Here is a 19865-nt window from a genome sequence, read left to right as displayed (position 1 = left end):
TTGTAAAAAAGCGGGAAATTGACTATAATCATTATGTAATTTGTTTCATTCTTGAAGTTGTATTTGGGCTATGTATCATTTAGTGTTCAATGGTTTTATATCCAACTTGCGGTAATGTGTTAATGTAGATGGCCACCACGCATCTGGATGCTAACAAGGTGTTTGGTTTATGATTTTGTAACCTGATCATGGCTTTTATTCGGTTAAACTTGCCCATAATTAGGTTCTGTGACCGACACCATAAAAGAAGCCTCCCCGTGCATCGGATATATTATATTATTACACATGGCTTGATTATTGCCTTTTGCCATTTGTGCCGGGGAGCACCAGGTCGAAGGGGTCTCAAAGACCTAACATTAGCCGATTAAAACTTATGGTTATGTGCTATTTTGCGGCTATAATTTCCTGAAATTGCACCATAGAGCGCCGACATCCTCCCCCTCGCGACAAGATTGGGAGGAGACGAGCGTAGGCCGAAGGTCGGAGGCCCCACTCAAGGAGGCTGTCGGGGTGGTGGCAGCAGCAGCTGTGGCAGGGGCAGGGCATGCGGCAGCGGGCCGAGCGCGAGGTGCGGCAGGAGTTCCTATTGTGGCTGCCTGCCGCGGCAGACAAACTGCCGGAATTCCTGCCGTGGCAGCCTGCCGCGGCAGAGGAAACGCCTAATTCTCTGCCGCGGCAGAGGACCCGGCTGGGCGAGGCGGTGTCGAGGCGGGACGCTCGAGGCCGGGGCGGGCGCACTTGGGGCCGGCGCTAGGGTGCGCGGGACCGGTGCAAGAGCTCGCGTTGGCGGCACGGGCGGCGTGCCGAAGAGGTCGTCGAGTCCGCGCGGCGCAGGAGGCGCAAGCGCGGATGACGAAGTTGCATGCTGAACAGGAAAAACCTTCTCATCGAAGACAACATGTCGCGAGATGAGTATTCTTCCAGTGACAGGGTTAAAGCAGCGGTAACTCCGATGGTTAGAGGGATACCCAAGAAAGACACATGCCATGGAACGAGCACTAAGCTTATGTGGAGCAGTGGACGCGATTTTAGGATAACAAAGACAACCGAAGACACGAAGATCAATGTATGAGGGAGGACGACCGTGGAGGCATGTGTACGGAACATGGGACTTTATGGTTGTACTAGGACAACGATTAAGTAGGTATGTGACAGTAGCCAGAGCGTCGGCCCAGAGAGGAGCTGGAATGTGAGCCTGGAACATAAGGGTGCGCATAGTATCATTAATGGTACGAATGGCACGCTCGGCTTTACTGTTCTGCTGGGAAGTGCATGGGCATAATAGTCGCAGGGCGGTGCCGTGGGTGGTGAGGAGATTATCAACAGTCTTGTTGAGAAACTCGGAACCGTTATCTATCTAGAGGGAGCGAATAGTGACACCAAACTGCGTGCGCGTAAGCGATTTTTTTTTCCGAGAGTACGTGGGCAACTTATTAGTTGGGCAACTTATTAAAGCAACGTCTATTCCTAGAAATTATTTCAAACTTATTAAAACGCCGTGCATAGGTACACTTAAACATTGCGATGAGAGACAAATGTGCAAGTAACGAAATAAGAAATCGCAGCCACTTTCCGGTGATAGCAACTGCATTGTCCAAAGGAAAGTGGAAGAGACATCGAGAGCATTACCCAAATGAGAGTACAAGGGCCGTCGAGGGCGTTTCCTCCAACGAAACACGCTGAATACTACTATAGCTCACCATGGGATGGCCATCGAAAGAGCTACACGCTCCCGAGCCTCCGGATCGAAATAAACAAACGGTTACGATGAGCAACGCGGTAACACGCCCCGTCGGATACTATTGTACTCGATGCAAGAGCTCTGCTCCAACCCTCGGTACTAAAATAAGCCAAACCCTATGGTTAGTCTCCGCCATTTGCGCGATAGCGCAACGGGTATTATTTGAAAGTTATTAAAATGCCGTGCATATGTACACTTAAACATTGCGATGAAAGACAAATGTGCAAGTGATGAAATAAGAAATCGCAACCACTTAACAATAATATTCCTGTGATAGCAAGTGGATTACGCAAAGGAAAGTGGAAGAGATATCGAGAGCATTACCCACATGAAAGTACAAGGGTCGTCGAGTAATGCGATAACACGCACGTCGGATACTATTGTACTCGATGGAAGAACTCTGCTCCAACCTTCGGTACTAAAATAAGCGAAACTCTATGGTTAGCCTCCGTCATTGCGCGATAGCGCAACGGGTCATCTAGTTCTTATAAACACTACCATCTAAGAATTGCCATTATGATTCATGAGTCCATTGTTAGAGTTGTATAGTCCCTTTTCTTGCATTCCCCAGTGTATGAGGGCCTTCCCTGCACTTGTAACACATGTACATGTACTGGCCTATGGCCCCCTGTGAATACTAGTTGCTATTCTTCAACATGGTATCAGAGCTCTAGGTTTAGCTCTTTACACGCTGCAACTCCGTGCTCGATCCGCGCCACCGCCGCTGCTCCACTTTCCTCTTTTTCTCCCGTTCTTATCGGGATCGAAGTCTTTGCCCATTTTCGTTGGGTTTTGAGCTCAAAATCGAGCACCAAGTCAGGCTCCAAATCGAGTTCCTTCAAGATCTTGTCCGGCCACGCTCCCGCCGCGGCTACCTCCGGCCGGCACTGCCCAGCCTGCGACCGCCCCGTTCCCCCTGCAGCTGGCACCGGCCGCCTCGTTCTGCCAGCAGCAGGAACTGATCCGGCCGCCCTCGCCCCGATCTGCCTGCAGCTGGCCTCGATCTGGCTGGCCTCGCCTGGATCCGCCCCAGCCCGGCCTACTTTGGCCTCTGGCCGGCCTGCACCAGCGTCGCTCGCCCCCGATTGTCTGCATCTTTTAACACATGTACATTGATACGTCCAATTTGCATCACTATTTTATATCATAATTTGCTGCTATTCATTGATATATTTCATATTTGGAGATGATACTTATGTTATTTCATCTATTTTGCATATTTCATGATTATTTGGAGATCGCGCACCGGAGCCAGGATTCTGCTGGAAAAAGCACCGTCAGGATGCAATATTTTGAAAGATCAGCAGTTGACGGAAATTATATGAAAAATCCTATTTTTCCAGAAGACGAAGGGAGCCAGAAGGGGGAGCCGAGGGGACCCGAGGTGGGCCCACCTCATAGGCCGGCGCGGCCCAAGGCCTGGCCGCGCCGCCCTGTGAGGAGGGGGCCCACAACCCTCTCTCGCCTCCTTTTCTTCGCGTACGTCTTCGTCCCGAAAACCTAAGCCACAGAGGATAGTCGCGAGGAGTCACAGCCGCCTCTGCGGGGCGGAGAACACCAGAGAGAAAAGAGCTCTCCGGCGGGCAGGAATCCGCCGGGAAAATTCCCTCCCGGAGGGGGAAATCGACGCCATCGTCACCGTCATCGAGCTGGACATCATCTCCATCACCATCGTCATCATCTCCATCATTATCACCGCCATCTCCACCGCTGCATCTCGTCACCGCTGTAACAATTTGGGTTTGATCTTGATTGTTTGATAGGGGAAACTCTCCCGGTGTTGATTTCTACTTGTTATTGATGCTATTGAGTGAAACCATTGAACCAAGGTTTATGTTCAGATTGTTATTCATCATCATATCACCTCTGATCATGTTCCATATGATGTCTCATGAGTAGTTCGTTTAGTTCTTGAGGACATGGGTGAAGTCTAAATGTTAGTAGTGAATCATGGTTGAGTAGTATTCAGTGTTATGATATTTAAGTTGTGGTGTTATTCTTCTAGTGGTGTCGTGTGAACGTCGACTACACGACACTTCACCATTTATGGGCCTAGGGGAATGAATCTTGTACTCGTTTGCCAATTGCGGGGTTGCCGGAGTGACAGAAACCTGAGCCCCCGTTGGTATATCGATGCAGGAGGGATCGTAGGATCTCAGAGTTTAAGGCTGTGGTTAGATTTATCTTAATTACTTTCTTGTATTTGCGGATGCTTGCAAGGGGTATAATCACAAGTATGTATTAGTCCTAGGAAGGGCAGTACATTAGCATAGGTTCACCCACACAACACTTATCAAAACAATGAAGACTAATCAGCTGTATGAAGCGAAAGCACTAGACTAAAATCCCATGTGTCCTCAAGAACGTTTGGTCATTATAAGTAAACAAACCGGCTTGTCCTTTGTGCTAAAAAGGATTGGGCCACTCGCTGCAATTATTTCTCTCGCACTTTACTTACTCGTACTTTATTCATCTGTTACATCAAAACCCCCTGAATACTTGTCTGTGAGCATTTACAGTGAATCCTTCATCAAAACTGCTTGTCAACACCTTCTGCTCCTCGTTGGGATCGACATTCTTACTTATCGAAGATACTACTATACACCCCCTATACTTGTGGGTCATCAAGACTATTTTCTGGCGCCGTTGCCGGGGAGTGAAGCGCTATTGGTAAGTGGAACTGGTAAGGAAAACCTTTATTGTTGTGCTGATTTTATTTACGCACTTTCTTGCTATAAGTCATTATGGAGAGATCTTCTCTTCAATTTCTATTTGGGAAATCTACTACTACTGCAACGGTAGTGGATGAGGCGCCAGGTGAGGAAGTAATACCATATAAAATACCTATGAAAATTATTGAACGTGTTATGGATAACCGCTATGAAGGGGATGGAACTGTCCATCCTGGTGATCATTTACTATTTTTACATGAATTATGCGGGTTATTCAAATGTGCAGGTATTGCTATGGATGAAGTTAGAAAGAAACTATTCTCTATATCGATGTCTGGTAAAGCAGCGCACTGGTATAAATAGCTGAAGAATAGGGATTCTATTGATTGGGAGGATATTGTGCCTTTATTTTATTCCAAATTCTATCCTCCAAGTGAAATTCACAAAGATCGGAACCGCATATATAATTTCTGGCCTCATGATGGAGAAAGCATTGCTCAAGCATGGGGGAGATTGAAGTCTTTAATGCTCAAATGCCCCATTCATGAGCTTCCTGGTAATGTTATTATTGATAATTTCTATGCAAGACTTTCTTTTCAAGACAAGACCTTGCTGGATACTTCTTGTTCTGGATCATTTACACGCAACAAAGAAGAGTTTAAAAGGGACCTTCTTGATCGGATCCAGGAGAATACTGAAGGATGGGAGAACGACAAAGATAGAGAGTCAGGTATAAACTTTGATTATAAATGCATTGAGGTTTTTATGGATACTGATAAATTTCGTAATATTAGTGCTACTTATGGTCTTGATTCTCAAGTCGTTGCAAATCTTTATAAAGCTTTTGCCTCTCATTATGAATTGCCTAAGAAGAATTTTGATAAGTATCATGAACCGTATAAAGATAAAATAGATTCATCTATAAACAAATGTGTTGTAATTGAAACTGTTGATCATGTTATTCCTGAAGCTTATATTGAAAAAACTCCTTTCCCTGCTAAAATGAAGGAGTACTCTGTTATAAATAGTGCGGTTCATAAAAGTGAAAAGAAACCTATAGAACCTGAAGAACAAATAAAAGTTGAACCTGCTGTTGCAATAATTAAAGATCTTGTGACTGAAAATGTGGAGGATGGTCATATTATTTTCTGTGAAGATGCTTCTAATATTGTTTCACATCCTAATAAGTCTAGGAAAGCTAGTGTTCCTATGCTCTCTGTTAGAATTGGTGATCATTGTTATTATGGTTTATGTGACATTGGTGCAAGTATTAGTGCTATCCCTTATGAGCTTTACACGGAGATTATGCACGAAATTGGTTCTTGTGAACTTGAAGATATTGATGTGGTTATTCGGCTAGCTAATAGAGAAACTATCTCTCCAATTGGTATTGTTCGAGATGTGGAAGTTCTATGTGGTAAGATTAAATATCCTGCTGACTTTTTGGTACTTGGTTCTGCTGCTAGTAAATATTGTCCTATCATTTTTGGTAGACCTTTTCTAAATACTTGTGGAGCTATTATAGATTGCAAGAAAGAGAAAATTTTGACTAAATTTGCTGGTGAATCTTATGAGTTTAATTTCTCTAAATTTGCCAAAACCCCTTATAAAGCTGATTTGCCTAATAGTGATTTTAAAGTTGAACAGTGTGCATCTATTGCTCTTGCTCCTAGTAATCCTTTGCAGCAACATTTGAAGAATAGTGAGAGTGAAGTCTTTAGGGAAGAAAGAAATGAGCTTGATGAAATTTTCCTTCGTCAACCTATTCTTAAACATGATTTACCGGTAGAAGATCTAGGTACAACACCACCACCAAAGGAAGATCCTGTCTTTGATTTAAAACCATTGCCTGATAATCTTAAATATGCTCATATTGATGATAAGAAAATATATCCTGTTATTATTAGTTCTAAGCTTTCAGAGTTTGAAGAAGAAAGGTTATTGGAAATACTGAAGAAACACCGAGGTGCTATTGGCTACACTCTTGATGACTTGAAGGGGATTTCTCCCTCTATTTGCCAACACGCCATTAATATGGAAGATGATGCAAAGCCTGTTGTTGAACCTCAGCGTCGTCTAATTCCTAAGATGAAGGATGTGGTAAGAAATGAGGTATTAAGACTCCTTGAAGCTGGTATTATATATCCTATTGCTGATAGTAGATGGGTTAGTCCTGTGCATTGTGTTCCTAAGAAAGGAGGAATGACCGTTGTGCCTAATGATAATGATGAGCTCATACCTCAAAGAGTAGTTGTAGGGTATAGAATGTGCATTGATTTTCGAAAAGTTAATAAGGTTACTAAGAAAGATCATTACCCTTTGCCTTTTATTGATCAAATGTTAGAAAGGTTATCTAAAAATACTCATTTTGTTTTCTTGATGGTTATTCTGGGTTTTCACAAATTGCTGTTAAAACTAAAGATCAAGAGAAAACCACTTTCACTTGTCCCTATGGAACTTATGCTTATAGACGTATACCTTTTGGTTTATGTAATGCTCCTGCTACTTTTCAAAGATGCATGTCTGCTATTTTTCATGGCTTTTGTGAGAGTATTGTAGAGGTATTCATGGATGATTTTTCTGTCTATGGGAATTCTTTTGATAGTTGCTTGCGGAACCTTGATAAAGTTTTGCAGAGATGCGAAGAAACTAACCTTGTTCTTAATTGGGAGAAATGCCACTTTATGGTTAATGAAGGGATTGTATTGGGACATAAAATTTCCGAGAGAGGTATTGAAGTTGATAGAGCTAAAGTTGAAGCGATTGAGAAGATGCCCTATCCGAGGGATGTTAAAGGTATTCGTAGTGTTCTTGGTCATGCTGGATTTTATAGGAGATTTATTAAAGACTTCTCTAAGATTTCAAAGCCTCTTACTAATCTTCTTCAAAAAGATGTACCTTTTGTTTTTGATGATGATTGTAAGGAAGCTTTTGAAACTCTAAAGAAAGCCTTAACAACTGCCCCTATAGTTGAACCTCCTGATTGGAACTTACCATTTGAAATTATGTGTGATGCTAGTGATTTTGCTGTAGGCGCTGTTCTTGGACAGCGAGCAGATAAAAAACTGAATGTTATTCATTATGCTAGTAAAACTCTTGATGCTGCTCAAAGAAATTATGCTACTACTGAAAAAGAATTGTTAGCTGTAGTCTTTGCTTGTGATAAGTTTAGATCTTATATCGTTGATTCAAAAGTTACTATTCATACTGATCATGCTGCAATTAGATACCTTATGACAAAGAAAGATGCTAAGCCTAGGCTTATTAGATGGGTACTTCTTTTGCAAGAATTTGATTTACATATTGTAGCTAGGAAAGGTGCTGATAATCCTGTCGCTGATAATTTGTCTAGATTGGAAAATATTGCTTATGATCCTGTTCCTGTTAATGATAGTTTTCCAAATGAACAATTGGCTGTAATAAAGGTGAGTTCGCGAGACAGCCCTTGGTACGCTGATTATGCTAACTTTATTGTATCCAAGTACTTGCCTCCAACCTTTTCAGCTCAGCAAAGGAGGAAATTCTTTTATGACTTGAGGCATTATTTTTGGGATGACCCACACCTATATAAAGAAGGAGTAGATGGTATTCTGCGAAGATGTGTTCCTGAATATGAACAACAGGAGATATTGAGTAAATGTCATGGTAGTGCTTATGGAGGACATCACGCCGGAAATAGAACCGCACAAAAGGTTCTACAATCAGGATTTTATTGGCCAACTCTCTTCAAAGATGCAAGGAAGTTTATTTTATCTTGCGATGAATGTCAAAGGGTTGGTAATATCTCCAGACGCAATGAAATGCCTATGAATTATACTCTTGTTATTGAACCATTCGATTGTTGGGGATTTGACTTCATGGGTCCTTTCCCTTCTTCAGAAGGTAATACTCATATACTTGTCGCTGTTGATTATGTTACTAAATGGGTAGAAGCTATACCCACAAAAAGTGCTGATGGTGAGACTTCTTTAAAAATGCTTTTAGATATTATTTTTTCTAGATTTGGAGTACCTAGATATATTATGACTGATGGAGGTTCTCATTTTATTCATGGAGGTTTTAGAAAAACTCTTGCTAAGTATGGTATTAATCATAGAATTGCTTCCGCTTATCATCCTCAAACTAGTGTGCAAGTAGAACTATCAAATAGAGAGATTAAGTCTATCTTGCAAAAGACTGTTAATAAAACTAGAAAGAACTGGGCTATTAAATTGAAGGATGCACTATGGGCTTATAGAACTGCTTATAAAAACCCCATGGGAATGTCACCTTATAAAATGGTTTATGGAAAATCTTGTCATTTACCTTTAGAATTAGAGCACAAAGCTTATTGGGCTGTTAGAGAACTAAACAAAGATCCTAAACTAGCTGGTGATAAGAGGTTGTTGCAATTAAGTTCTCTAGATGAATGGAGAAGTGAAGCTTATGAAAATGCTAAACTCTTTAAAGAGAAAGTTAAGAAATGGCATGATAGAAGAATTATCAAAAGAGAATTTAATGTTGGGGATAAATTCCTATTGTATCGGTCTCGTCTCAGATTCTTTGCAGGGAAATTACTCTCAAAATGGGAAGGACCATATGTCATTGATGAGGTTTATCGATCAGGAGCAATTAAAATTTGCTCTCTTCAAGGTAATGCCACACAGGTAGTGAATGGACAAAGACTCAAGCATTATATCGCTGGAGATTCTTATAATGAAGATGTTGATATTATCCAAGTGGTAACTCCGGAAGCTTTCATCAAAAGTCAAGTTGACAGTCCTGCAGAATCCGACTTTGAATAGGTAACAGTTCTGGTAAGAAAAAGTCCGCGATTCACTTTCCGAACAATGTTTTTGCTGTTTTTGGAAAATATGAAAAATTACGAGATCAAAACGGAGTGGAGGAGACGCACGAGGGCGTGCCCCCATAGGCCGGCACGGGCCCCAGCCTGGCCGCGCCGCCCTATGAGGACACCGCCTCGTTGTCCCCCTCCGACTCTTGTTCGATCTGGTACTTTCCTTCTGACGTAAAAATTACTGCTATATAATCCCCTGGACCCCTGGAGGTCCGCATATCGTTTTCTCGACGTGTTTTGTTTCGAGCTGTTTTCTGCCAGGATCTGCTTTGGATCTAGATCCACCATGTCTTTGTCGGGAACTCCGAAGGACAGCTTCTTTGAGGATGTCGTCAACCCGTACATGAACGAGCTGAAGATGCACCCCAAGGAATTGCTGCTCGTAGATGGAGAGTTGCAGATCAAAGATGTCCAGGGCCCTAAAGGAGAAGGAAGCTTGGAAGACAGGGTGGAGAAACTGGAACAAGAGGTCTTCAACTACAAAAAGATGGCTGAGCGTGAAGTGGACATCTTTCACAAGATTGTGTCTGAACTGATTGATGGACACAAGAAGGAGACTGCAAAGTTGTGGGACGATATCTTCTCACTTCACGACACCACCAACAAACTCCAAGCTCAACTCTATGATGTTCATAATCAAAACTGTGAGTATGAAAACAGGTTTAAACGCATAAGTTATGCTGCTAGTTTCGTGGATTACGGAGACCAAGATGTCTTTGGTTGATGGAGAGCCTCTTCCTTGGAAGTCTGATGATGGCAAGGATTCACCATCATCACCGAAGGAGTAATTCATCATCGGTATTGGCATCCCCTTGGTTTGTTCCAAGCTTGGGGGAGTGCCGCGGTATCACATCATCACTATCTTTTACTTTATATTATCAAGTAGTGTCATATCATGAGTAGGGAAGTTATCATATAAGATGTGTTGCGGTATGGAAGTATCTCTCTTTAGTGGTTATCTATGTATCCCTTGGTGTGAGTTATCGTTATGAAATATTAATGAGAAGTTTTATCATTTACATATTGCACATCTTATTTTAGTTTGCAATCTCTATTATATGATTGATCTTGTTGTTAAGTATTGGTATCACTTTGGGAGCATTGAGTAAATCTATTTGGTTTTGGCAAACTTAGCATTGGTCAATAGCAACAACACTTTGAGTTTTAAGTAGAGAAGAGGAAATACATGTAGATATGTTATTATCTTTCTTGTTAGTTCTTAGCTTAGTATTCTGAGGTTAAAATTGTTTGTGCTTGCAAGAAAGATGCATGATTGCTTCTATCACATGTATATTCGTTTGTTTCCCTCAACTCTTATGCTTGCTAATTAACCTTGCTAGCCAAAAACCTGTACTGAGAGGGAATGCTTCTCGTGCGTCCAAACCTGAACCCAAACTTATGCCATTTGTGTCCACCATATCTACCTACTGCATGGTATTTCCTGCCACTCCAAGTAAATACTTCATGTGCTACCTTTAAACAATTCAAAATTTATCATCCCTTATTTGTGTCAATGTTTTATAGCTCATGAGGAAGTATGTGGTGTTTTATCTTTCAATCTTGTTGGGCAACTTTCACCAATGGACTAGTGGCTTCATCCACTTATCCAATAACTTTGCGAAAAGAGCTGGCAATGGGGTTCCCAGTCCCAAGTTAATTAACTTTTGTAATTTTACATATAGACACTCCTCCATGGTATGTGATTGTTGGAAGGCACCCGAGAATTCGGTTAGCCATGGTTTGTGAAAGCAAAGGTTGGAAGGAGTGTCAACCAAAAATAAAACTTTATGGGAGCCGCTCTTTGAGAGTTTGTCTGGCAAGGGGGTTAGAGTACCCGCTACCAGTTGTTGACAACAACAAACACCCCTCAAAACTTTACTTTATTGCTCTCTATATGATTTCAAAACTTGAAAAGCTCTAGCACATGATTTAATCCATGCTTCCCTCTGCGAAGGGCCTATCTTTTACTTTATGTTGAGTCAGTAAACCTATTTCCCTCCATCTCAAGCAAGCATTTGAGTTGTTGCGATCAAACTATTATATTGTGATTTATTTCATCATGTCTTTTACTCTTTCTTGTTTAGTACAAGCTTTATCTAAATGAATATAGCTTTGGAAGTTATCAATGATCATTATGATTGAGTATGCAAAATGAGCCATATAAACTTTAACTTGAGAGCGCTGCTCAATAGATAAGTATAATCTGTTAACTGTTCTCTGACCAAGAACAAAGTTTGCCATCACCAATTATGATTCCTTATGCACCTTTATTTGTGATTACCTTATACTTATTTCAAGTTGAATTATATGAGGAAGTTGTTCACTAGAATGCCTTGTGTGAATTAATATGATGCTTCTTGTCCGTATTTTATTTATCGACTCTTCAGTCCATAAACATGTGGTCTTGTTTACTGAGCTCAGTTTCGCTTGGGGACAAGCGAAGTCTAAGCTTGGGGGGAGTTGATACGTCCAATTTGCATCACTATTTTATATCATAATTTGCTGCTATTCATTGATATATTTCATATTTGGAGATGATACTTATGTTATTTCATCTATTTTGCATATTTCATGATTATTTGGAGATCGCGCACCGGAGCCGTGGATTCTCGTGGAAAAAGCACCGTCGGGATGCAATATTTCGGAAGATCAGCGAGTTGACGGAAATTATATGAAAAATCCTATTTTTCCGTAAGACGAAGGGAGCCGGAAGGGGAGCCGAGGGGACCCGAGGTGGGCCCACCTCATAGGCCGGCGCGGCCCAAGGCCCGGCCGCGCCGCCACGTGAGGAGGGGGCCCACAGCCCTCTCTCGCCTCCTTTTCTTCGCGTACGTCTTCGTCCCGAAAACCTAAGCCACAGAGGATAGTCGCGAGGAGTCACAGCCGCCTCTGCGGGGCGGAGAACACCAGAGAGAAAAGAGCTCTCCGGCGGGCAGGAATCCGCCGGGGAAATTCCCTCCCGGAGGGGGAAATCGACGCCATCGTCACCGTCATCGAGCTGGACATCATCTCCATCACCATCGTCATCATCTCCATCATTATCACCGCCATCTCCACCGCTGCATCTCGTCACCGCTGTAACAATTTGGGTTTGATCTTGATTGTTTGATAGGGGAAACTCTCCCGGTGTTGATTTCTACTTGTTATTGATGCTATTGAGTGAAACCATTGAACCAAGGTTTATGTTCAGATTGTTATTCATCATCATATCACCTCTGATCATGTTCCATATGATGTCTCGTGAGTAGTTCGTTTAGTTCTTGAGGACATGGGTGAAGTCTAAATGTTAGTAGTGAATCATGGTTGAGTAGTATTCAGTGTTATGATATTTAAGTTGTGGTGTTATTCTTCTAGTGGTGTCATGTGAACGTCGACTACACGACACTTCACCATTTATGGGCCTAGGGGAATGAATCTTGTACTCGTTTGCCAATTGCGGGGTTGCCGGAGTGACAGAAACCTGAGCCCCCGTTGGTATATCGATGCAGGAGGGATCGCAGGATCTCAGAGTTTAAGGCTGTGGTTAGATTTATCTTAATTACTTTCTTGTATTTGCGGATGCTTGCAAGGGGTATAATCACAAGTATGTATTAGTCCTAGGAAGGGCAGTACATTAGCATAGGTTCACCCACACAACACTTATCAAAACAATGAAGATTAATCAGCTGTATGAAGCGAAAGCACTAGACTAAAATCCCGTGTGTCCTCAAGAACGTTTGGTCATTATAAGTAAACAAACCGGCTTGTCCTTTGTGCTAAAAAGGATTGGGCCACTCGCTGCAATTATTTCTCTCGCACTTTACTTACTCGTACTTTATTCATCTGTTACATCAAAACCCCCTGAATACTTGTCTGTGAGCATTTACAGTGAATCCTTCATCGAAACTTCTTGTCAACACCTTCTGCTCCTCGTTGGGATCGACATTCTTACTTATCGAAGATACTACGATACACCCCCTATACTTGTGGGTCATCATACATGTACTGGCCTACGGCCCCCTGTGAATACTAGTTGCTATTTCTCAACATCCATGACCCGCATGCATGGTGATGCGACTACCACGTTGTATTCTGGTTGACATATGTGTGCCAGTGTTGCGATGAACGCATTGCCGCCATGAAAGTAATTTAGGTGTAAAACTTTCTTTTCATTTATCTTTACAATGTGGAATTTTTTCACCATGAAAGTAATTTCCAATCTGCTACCTCTGTTTTATATTAGTTACCACTGATTTAGTATAAAGTTGTGCTAAATCGATGACAACTAATATGGAAGATATCAAGTATTAAAAGTTATTCAACAATAGAAATAAGGTTTCTAAACTGAGACATGTCGGTTTAATTTTACGCGGGCATGCCCCCCCATCCCATCCCTAGATAATTATTTTTGAATTAACATTTATCATTTGGCACCCCAACACAAGGACTGGAGGATTCTACATGCCCCTGGTGTTTTTTCTCATGGTCTTTGTTGTCGTTGACACCGGAGAGTGATGACCGACGTGCCACAGATAGTGACCTTCACTGTCGGCATTGCACTCTGGTTGTTGTTTTTGTAGATTAGATTATGTCTCTTAGAAGTAACCATGCATGTCACTTCAGTCCTAGCTGGCCGGCAATTGTAGATCTCCGAGTCCAGAGTTGCGCACGGATAAGCTATGGATGTATGGCTCCATTTGTGTTCTTTGGTTATATTCGACATGGGTGTTGTTTGCCTTTTTGTTATGTTGTGCACCTATGTTTCTTCATTTATGGTTGGGAGCCATGTAGTAATGTTTTATCGTGATCTTTATGCTGATATAATCACTATGTAAAAAAATGTATGGTTTGGATTTATATTGTAAAAGGTAGAGTATTGGCCCATGCAGCCTAGCCATCTTCATGCACACACACATGCAACAACGCTCCACAAATTCATCTCTAGCTCCACCAATGGTTTATCCTTTCATGGATAATTTGAGCCCATTTAAAGGTTAATAAAAATTGATACTCTTTTTATATATTAACATAAGCACATATCTAATTGATTGTCTTCAATAGTGTATTTATGGCCACAATGTTTTGACTTTCTGTGAATGATAATCTATGCCACCTAGAAGTATAGAATTGAAGTGCATGTACTTAAATAGGACACTGCACAATAACAAGAAAGTCATTTAGGTTTATATTGTAGGGATTTCTATTTTTGTGCCCCTGGCTCCTTAGTTGTGCTCAGTTTTCCTCAGCCCCTTAGTTTTTCCTCATTTTCCCCAAGACCTTGTCTGAAACCCGCAGAAGGAGCTCGGACGGAGGATTCCCGTTTAGTTGACGTTGGTTGGTGCTGGCAAGTGGGGCCGCTGTTGCTGCCCCGCAGTGGACACGTCTTCACTTATCCAGATCATCGTGGGACCCACAACTTGTCCACGTTAGTGCGCCGGACCCACAGCTTACCCAGGTGACCGTTGCAAAATGGGAGCCCGAGCCAGCCCCGCGCCCGTGCCCGTGCCATTGCTTCCCCTTTCTTTCCCCGCGCCCCATTGTTCTTCTTCTTCGCCAGCGGCAGCCCTTCTCCGGCAGGCGGGTGATGTCTAGTTTCTCTTCGACCTCCCGTTCTTCATGGCCGTAGTATGGACCCGTGCCTTTGATAAGATGCCCTAACTTCCCATGACAGGAGCCTCTGAAGCGGTCGATCTGTAAGACGGACGAGAACGGCAACCGTGGTTCCTAGTGCATTGGACCCATTAGTAATCTACTGTGACAACATGGGTGCCATCGCCAATGCACAAGAACCAAGGTCACACAAGAGGGTGAAGCATATCAAGCTGCATTATCATTCGATTCGCGAGTACATCGAAGATGGAGAAGTAAAGATTTGCAAAGTACACACTGATCTGAATGTAGCAGATCCGTTGACTAAAGCTCTCCCTAGGGCAAAGCATGACCAACACCAGAATGCCATGGGTGTTAGGTACCTTACAATGTAATCTAGATTATTGACTCTAGTGCAAGTGGGAGACTGTTGGAGATATGCCCAAGAGGCAATAATAAAAGTGGTTATTATATATCTTTATGTTTATGATAAATGTTTATATACCATGCTATAATTGTATTAACCGAAACATTGATACATGTGTGTTATGTAAACAACAATGAGTCCCTAGTAAGCCTCTTAACTAGCTTGTTGATTAATAGATGATTAGTTTCATAATCATGAACATTGGATGTTATTAATAACAAGGTTATATCATTATATGAATGATGTAATGGACACACCCATTTAAGCCTAGCATAAGATCACGTCATTAAGTTATTTGCTATAAGCTTTTGATACATAGTTACCTAGTCCTTATGACCATGAGATCATGTAAATCACTTATACCGGAAAGGTACTTTGATTACATCAAACGCCACTGCGTAAATAGGTGGTTATAAAGGTGGGATTAAGTATCCAGAAAGTATGAGTTGAGGCATATGGATCAACAGTGGGATTTGTCCATCCCGATGACGGATAGATATACTCTGGGCCCTCTCGGTGGAATGTCGTCTAATGTCTTGCAAGCATATGAATAAGTTCATAAGAGACCACATACCACGGTACGAGTAAAGAGTACTTGTCAGGAGACGAGGTTGAACAAGGTATAGAATGATACCGATGATCAAACCTCGGACAAGTAAAATATCGCGTGACAAAAGGAATTGGTATCGTATGTGAATGGTTCATTCGATCACTAAGTCATCGTTGAATATGTGGGAGCCATTATGGATCTCCAGATCCCTCTATTGGTTATTGGTCGGAGAGAGATCTCAACCATGTCTACATAGTTCACGAACCGTAGGGTGACACACTTAAGGTTTGATGTTGTAATAGTAGAACTTGAATATGGAATGGAGTTCGAAGTATTGTTCGAAGTCCCGGATGGGATCCCGGACATCACGAGGAGTTCCGGAATGGTCCGGAGAATAAGATTCATATATAGGAAGTCATTTTATAAGTTTGAAAATGATCCGGTGCATTTATGGAAGGTTCTAGAAGGTTCTAGAAAAGTCCGGAAGAAATCACTTTGGAAGGCGGAGTCCCGGAGGGACTCCACCACCATGGCCGGCCAACCCTAGAGGGTGGAGTCCCAGGTGGACTCCACCAAAGGTGGCCGGCCACCCTGATGTCTACGGGTGCTTCTATTCTTGTAGACAGTGTTGGGCCTCCAAGAGCAGAGGTTTGTAGAACAGCAGCAAGTTTCCCTTAAGTGGATCACCCAAGGTTTATCGAACTCAGGGAGGAAGAGGTCAAAGATATCCCTCTCATGCAACCCTGCAACCACAAAGCAAGAAGTCTCTTGTGTCCCCAACACACCTAATAGGTGCACTAGTTCGGCGAAGAGATAGTGAAATACAGGCGGTATGAATATATATGAGCAGTAGCAATGGCGCCAGAAAAGTGCTTGCTGGCGTACAGTTGATGGTAGTAATATTGCAGGCAGTATAAATGCAGTAAAACAGTAAACAAGCAGCGATAGCAGTATTTAGGAACAAGGCCTAGGGATCATACTTTCACTAGTGGACACTCTCAACATTGATCACATAATAGAATAAATAGATAGATGCTAGACTCTACACCCTCTTGTTGGATGATGAACACCACTAACTGTGTAGAATTACACGAACCCTCAATGCCGGAGTTAACAAGCTCCACAATATTCAATGTTCATATTTAAGTAACCTTAGAGTGCATAACAGATCAACATAACCAAACCAAGTACTAACATAGCATGCACACTGTCACCTTCACACTACGAAAGGAGGAATAGATCACATCAATACTATCATAGCAATAGTTAACTTCATAATCTACAAGAGATCACAATCATAGCCTACGCCAAGTACTACACGATGCACACACTGTCACCATTACACCGTGCAGGAGGAATAAACTACTTTAATAACATCACTAGAGTAGCACACAGATAAATTGTGATACAAAACACATTGCAATCATAAAGAGATATAAATAAGCACTTCACTATGCTACTCTGAATTACTCTCTGGCAAGATAACGAACACTAATTCATCATGTAGGCAAACCTTAAAGATGCATTCCCAAGTACTAATGAACACCCCACGCTGTCACTTTGAGCATTCACAGGAGGTACTAACACACCACAATTTCATAGAGACATCCAACTCAAATCATAACTCAGTGAATAAGTATTCTGTGAAATATAGCCTAAGAGACCCACACGGTGCACACACTGTCACCTTTACACACGTGGGACAAGGAGTCTCCGGAGATTACATAAGTAAAATCCACTTGACTAGCATAATGACATCTAGATTACAAGCATCATCATATGAATCTCAATCATGTAAGGCATCTCATGAGATTATTGTATTGAAGTACATAGGAGAGAGATGAACCACATAGCTACCAGTACAGCCCCGAGCCTTGATGGAGAACTACTCCCTCCTCATGGGAGACAGCAGCGTTGGTGAAGATGGCGGTGGTGTCGATGGAGAAGCCTTCCGGGGGCACTTCCCCGTCCCGGCGGCGTGCCGGAACAGAGACTCCTGTCCCCCAGATCTTGGCTTCGCGATGGCGGCGGCTCTGGAAGGTTTTCTCTGGTTTCGTCGAACGTGGTAGGGTTTTCGCGACGGAGACTTTAAGTAGGCGGAAGGGCAAGGTCGGTGGAGTCCTGGTGGGGCCACACACTAGGCCGGCGCGGCCAGGGCTTGGGCCGCGCCGCCCTACTGTGTCCCCACCTCGTGGCCCCACTTCGTTTCCCCTTCGGACTTCTGGAAGCTTCGTGTAAAAATAGGACCCTGGGCGTTGATTTCGTCCGATTCCGAGAATATTTCCTTACTATGATTTCTGAAACCAAAAACAGCAGAAAACAGCAACTGGCCCTTCGGCATCTCGTCAATAGGTTAGTTCCGGAAAACGCATAATAATGACATAAAGTATGCATAAAACATGTAGATATCATCAATAATGTGGCATGGAACATAAGAAATTATCGATACGTCGGAGACGTATCAGCATTCCCAAGCTTAGTTCCTGCTCGTCCCGAGCAGGTAAACGATAACAAAGATAATTTCTGGAGTGACATGCCATCATAACCTTGATCATACTATTGTAAGCATATGTAATGAATGCAGCGATCAGAACAATGGTAATGACATGAGTAAACAAATGAATCATAAAGCAAAGACTTTTCATGAATAGTGATTTCAAGACAAGCATCAATAAGTCTTGCATAAGAGTTAACTCATAAAGCAATAATTCAAAGTAAAGGTATTGAAGCAACACAAAGGAAGATTAAGTTTCAGCGGTTGCTTTCAACTTATAACATGTATATCTCATGGATAGTTGTCAATGCAAAGTAATATAACAAGTGCAATATGCAAGTATGTAGGAATCAATGCACAGTTCACACAAGTGTTTGCTTCTTGAGGTGGAAAGAGATAGGTGAACTGACTCAACATAAAAGTAAAAGAAAGGTCCTTCAAAGAGGAAAGCATCGATTGCTATATTTGTGCTAGAGCTTTTATTTTGAAAACATGAAACAATTTTGTCAACGGTAGTAATAAAGCATATGCATTATGTAAATTATATCCTACAAGTTGCAAGCCTCATGCATAGTATACTAATAGTGCCCGCACCTTGTCCTAATTAGCTCGGATTAACACGGATTATCATTGGATAACATATGTTTCAACCAAGTGTCACAAAGGGGTACCTCTATGCCGCCTGTACAAGGGTCTAAGGAGAAAGTTCGCATTGGATTTATCGCTTTTGATCATTCTTCAACTTAGACACCCATACCGGGACAACATAGACAACAGATAATGGACTCCTCTTTTAATGCTTAAGCATTCACCAACAGATAATATTCTCATAAGAGATTGAGGTTTTATGTCCAAACTGAAACTTCCACCATGATTCATGGCTTTAGTTAGCGGCCCAATGTTCTTCTCTAACAGTATGCATACTCAAACCATTTGATTGTGAAAACCGCCCTTACTTCAGACAAGACGAACATGCATAGCAACTCACATGATATTCAACAAAGAGTTGATGGCGTCCCCAGGAGCATGGTTATCGCACAACAAGCAACTTAATAAGAGATAAAGTGCATAAGTACATATTCAATACCACAATAGTTTTTAACGCTATTTTGTCCCATGAGCTATATATTGCAAAGGCGAATGATGGAAATTTAAAGGTAGCACTCAAGCAATTTACTTTGGAATGGCGGAGAAATACCATGTAGTAGGTAGGTATGGTGGACACAAATGGCATAGTGGTTGGCTCAAGGATTTTGGATGCATGAGAAGTATTCCCTCTCGATACAAGGTTTAGGCTAGCAAGGTTATTTAAAACAAACACAAGGATGAACCGGTGCAGCAAAACTCACATAAAAGACATATTGTAAACATTATAAGACTCTACACCGTCTTCCTTGTTGTTCAAAACTCAATACTAGAAATTATCTAGACTTTAGAGAGACCAAATATGCAAACCAAATTTTAACAAGCTCTATGTATTTCTTCATTAATAGGTGCAAAGTATATGATGCAAGAGCATAAACATGAGCACAACAATTACCAAGTATCACATTATCCAAGACATTTTACCAATTAC

The sequence above is a fragment of the Lolium perenne genome, chromosome 7 (assembly GCF_019359855.2).
Source record: "Lolium perenne isolate Kyuss_39 chromosome 7, Kyuss_2.0, whole genome shotgun sequence".
In the NCBI taxonomy this organism is placed as follows: Eukaryota; Viridiplantae; Streptophyta; class Magnoliopsida; order Poales; family Poaceae; genus Lolium; species Lolium perenne.
The sequence above is the reverse complement of the archived record's forward strand: the minus strand, read 5'-3'. Positions refer to the sequence as shown.